This window comes from Echinops telfairi, unplaced genomic scaffold (genome assembly GCF_000313985.2).
Source record: "Echinops telfairi isolate 266 unplaced genomic scaffold, ASM31398v2 ScPeMD7_9;HRSCAF=40, whole genome shotgun sequence".
Classification (NCBI taxonomy): domain Eukaryota; kingdom Metazoa; phylum Chordata; class Mammalia; order Afrosoricida; family Tenrecidae; genus Echinops; species Echinops telfairi.
In genome coordinates this window covers 99,162,753-99,167,335 of record NW_022103906.1, presented here as the reverse complement: position 1 = coordinate 99,167,335, position 4,583 = coordinate 99,162,753, and the positions used below count along the sequence as shown (strand labels likewise).

The 4,583-nt window shown below is 45.8% G+C and overlaps 1 pseudogene; it reads right to left on the bottom strand.

Annotated features, from left to right (window-relative positions):
* Window positions 1–950: 950 nt before the first annotated feature.
* Window positions 951–2,127, bottom strand: LOC101639249 (annotated as a pseudogene).
* Window positions 2,128–4,583: the final 2,456 nt, after the last annotated feature.

Below are 4,583 nucleotides of genomic sequence, written 5' to 3'. Positions count from 1 at the left end.
AAGTAAGCCTGTAATATGCCCGAGCCACGCCTTCCTCTCACACACATGCAAGCCCCAGGAGAAGGCTTCTTTACTTCAACATCTAAGTTATTAGGACTCTTGAAGTCCCTGCCCTGAGGCTTACCGAGGTCCACAGAGAAGGGTGGGTTTGGTTTTTTAAAAATATATATATATTTTTAAGGGTGGGTTTTGTTTTGTTTTTAAATATATATATTTTTAAATATATATATATATACGTTCAGCCCTTTAAAAAAAAATATATATATATATTCAAACAGATGCCACAGCAGAAGAGAACATGGTTCTCAAAGTGTAAGACGCGAGAAGCATTGCTTGGTGATGAACCTCCTCTTTCTGAAGACATCCCCATCAGGGTTGCCACAGGCCACTATCTATCTGCCGAGCCACCTTCAAGTTAACAGCTGCGGCAGGAGAATAGATGCGGACAGCACCGCGAATCCCACGTCACACAAACTACTACAGAAACCAAGTCTTCTCTGCAACTTAAAAACTTCTTCTGGTTGCCAGTTAAATAGTTTTAATTTCAGAGCGTAACAATTAAGGGTCATACACTGAAGTCAACACCTACTATTTTGGGCTAAGCTTGCCCATATGCACAGCTGGAAACAATGACAAGGTATGGTCCAACAAACACTGGGGGTGGGGGGCAGAGGGCTCAGGGTAGAGACACACTCCCCCACTCTTTTAAACCAAAAGAAACTTTTAGAAGTATTAAGCTTCATCTTGCATACTGAAGTCATCATACACGCAGGGAAAGTCAGGACTTTTATATTTGAGTTTATTCTTCATTTAACTTTAAAACACTACTATAGTTGAATATTAAAACAAAAAGCACAGCAAGTAAGTAGCATATTATGATTACAGTCCTTCACTTAGTCACTGCTGCATATATATAAAATGGCAGCAGTGAGCGATATTTACTGGCCCCATCAAGAGGTCTGACACTGGACCCCCTCTGGGGGGTGGTCATCACCCTCATAAGCATCTCCATTGTAATGGCGCCATCGTTCCTGGCTGGGATCAAGGTCCACCAGCTGCACTTGATCCATTTCATCAGTCTTTTCCGCTTCCTTCCGCTCAGGCAGGAGCTTTTCCAGCAGAGAGAGTGTATCGGGAGAGAGAGCCATTCTCGGGGAAGTTCACCTTAAATTCAACGATTAGACGCCCCTTTTCATCAGGTCTGCGATAAACTGCCATGCCTTCATGTAGCACACATTTAATATCTTCATGCTTCACAATCTGACCTGCATGAGAAGTGCTGACTATGGGCCGGTTGTCAAGAGTAGATCCTGGCTTTTGGAAGCCACACAGCGCTTCAACCAGCTGTTTGTCTGTGCACATGGAAAGGTCTTCTCCTCGCCTGGTAAAAACAGCATGGTCTTTCTGAGCTAAAACAATAATGATATCTCCTGGCTCCAGTCCAGGCTCTTGGTCTCCTTCACCATGGAATGTGATCTTCTGGCCGTCTTTCATGCCTTTGTCAATAGAACGTCTAGAATCTTCTTCTCACGAATGATATTCCTTCCATTGCAACTTTCACATGTGTCTTTAGGGCTGATCCGTTCCCCATGGCCTGCACTCCACGCACACAGACTGAATTTGCCGCACCATTGCAGGCCCTATCTGATGGATTCATGTTTGCATCCCAGTACCAAGGCAGTTAGGACAGCACCCTACTGCTCCTGTCTTACCCCTCGGCCTTCACATTTGTCACAAAGCATGTTCTTTTGCAGGGCCAGTTTTCTTGCTGCACTATTATACAAATCTTCTAACGTTACTGAGAGTTGGTGTGCCACGTTTTTCCTCTTTTCTCTCTGCATCCGTCCGCCGCCTCCCAAGAACATATCAAAGATGTCCGTCGGGGAACCCAAACCACTGCCTGCTCCGCCTTCCTCACGGCCTGCTGGCCTCCCTGCTGGCATCCTCTTTTCCGGGCATCAGAAAGCACCTCATGTGCTTGAGAAATCTGTTTAAGCTTCTCGCCTTCATTGGATTCCTATCAGGATGGCACTTCGAGGCCAGTTTCCTGTAAGCTTTTTTCAGCTCTTCCTGGGTGGCATTGGGTTTGACCCCCAAAATATCATAGTATGTGGTTTCTTTCACCATTTTCTACAACCGCTGAGCGGGCCGAGCAGGGCACGGGCGAGGGGAGGAGCGGGTCCCTTGGAGCGTTGAGCAGCTGCAGTGAAAGGAGCCAATGACGGCGGAAAAGACCCGAGCAGACGGAGTCCAAGGGCAGCTGAGTCAGAGTGACGTGTGATGAGATGTGCGGGGTCAGAGCTAGAACACCCAAAGGTAAGCACGTGTGCTTCTCAAGCCAGAAGAAAGAATGCAAACTTGGGTTTCAATATTGAGAAATTCTATGAGCACAATAGCAAATGATGCAGGAAGCATCAAAGGAAGATGAATGCATGGAGTCACTGAATCGAAAGAGTGGGTGAGCTTCTAGCCCTTTCAGGAGGTAGTGTATGATTGAGAGCCGACGGTCATGAAGAAAGAAGTCTAAGCTGAAATGAAGACATTGACAGTAAACAAAAACAAATAAACAAGGCTCCAGGAATGAACAGGTACCAGTTGAAATGTTCAATAACGGAGGCAGCAAGGGAAGCACTCACGAGTCTCTGCCAAGAAATTTGGAAGATGACTCCCTGGCCAACCGATGGGCAGAGAGCCATATCTGTGCCCATTCCAAAGACTAGTGACCCAACAGAATGCAGAAATTATCTAACAATATCCTTAAAACCACATGCAAGCAAACTTTTGCTGAAGATAGCTGAAAACGGAATACAGTAGTACCCTGATGGGAAGCTGCCAGAAATTCCCGTTGGCTTCAAACGAGGGCCGGTAACACGGAAAGTCCCTGCTGGTGTCAGACGGGCCTTGACGGAAAGCAGAGAATAGCAGAAAGATGCGTCCTTGTGTTTGATTGACTGTGCAAAAGCATTCAGTGTGTGGAGCAAAACAAACTATGGGTAAAGTTGAGAAGGATGAGAATTCCAGAACATGAATTGTGTTCCTGAAGGACCAGTACGTAGACCCAAAGGTAGTGCTTGAGCAGAACAAGGGAGTCCTGTGTGGTTTCAAATCAGGAAAGGGGTGTGTCGGGGTTGTATCGTCTCACCACACTTGTTCCATCTCTATGCTGAGCAAAGCATCTGAGAAGAAGTGAGACTACATAAGAAGAATGCAGCACCAAGACTGGAGGAAGACCCATTACTGTTCTTCATTATGCAGATGCTACACCTTGCTTGCTGAAAACAGAAAGGACTTGACATGCTTTCTGAGGAAAGTCACAGGCTGCAATCAGAGAAAACATCATCTGGGCTATTAAAGACTTGTTTCCAAACAAGCAGCCATCTCAGTGAGACATCAACTAAGTCCATGTGGAAGAAGCACACCAACAGCCGTGATCCAAGGATTGTAAATTATATCATCTAAATCCAAAGAAGGGAATGTTAACAGAGCTTAAATTGAGAGCCTCTGGTGTGCAGAAGGCTATGGACAACAGTGGAAATCCAAGACACATTAGTAAGATCGACACAGGAAATCGGTCTCAGGTGATTTCCCTCGAGCCATCCTTGAGGGATGAGAATCACCTGGTCACCAGACAGAGCGTGTTGGAGACGACCAGAGGGGATTAAAATGACAGCGCTGACTTGAAGGGTTAACCCCTTGCCACTTGACTCCACTCTTTGGATTTGATCTGGTTTTTAATATTTTCTGTGGGTTTTTTCATAGTGGGGTTTATCTCTGTTGTATTTTGTCATTCTTGGTAGCCTTCTTGACTCTTTGTTATGGGTTTTTCTACGGTTTGTTGTTCTATGAAACCCAGGAGAAGTGAATCTACAGAAACAACAATGAGAATAAGGGTGCCTGGGGGCTATGTGGGGGAGGAGGGGGTAAAGGGGAGCTGAGATCAAGGAGTAAGAAAATGGTTTGAAGTAGATTTGGGTGGCAATTGTACAATTCTGCTTGATGCAATTGGACTATGGAAAGGTATAAGCTCCTAATATTATGGTTTGAGGGGGGGGAAAGGTAGTCAAAGGCTGCAGCTCAATTAAAAAAACCAACCTTCCCAACTCGACTAATGGCCTCACTGGCAACCTGACAAACAGGAAAGATTCAAGTTGTGATTCGAGTTGTGTTTTGCTGGGCTCCACAACCGATGCTCATGGAGCGGCTGTCAAGAGATCCAACCACAGGCTGTTGGGCAAATGGGCCGCAGAGACTCCTTTAAAGTGTCGGAGAGCAAGAGTGCCCACTGGGACCCACGCCATGGGGTTTGCAGTTGCTGGTGTCAGATGGATCTTATCCTTGACTGAGCAGAGAACGTGAGAAAAATGTTTACTTGCATTTTATCTTATTTTCCAAGTTTTATTGGCTCATAATTCCCATACCATACAATTGTTCAATCGTTCAATCGCATCAAGGGGAGTTATACAATCACCACCACATCTATCTTAGAGCATATCCCCAACCCCAACCCCTGCCCATGATCATATCGACTTAGAGCTACGCCATCACTATCAGTTCTAGTGCTCCCTCCCCCTCCCGCCCTCCCT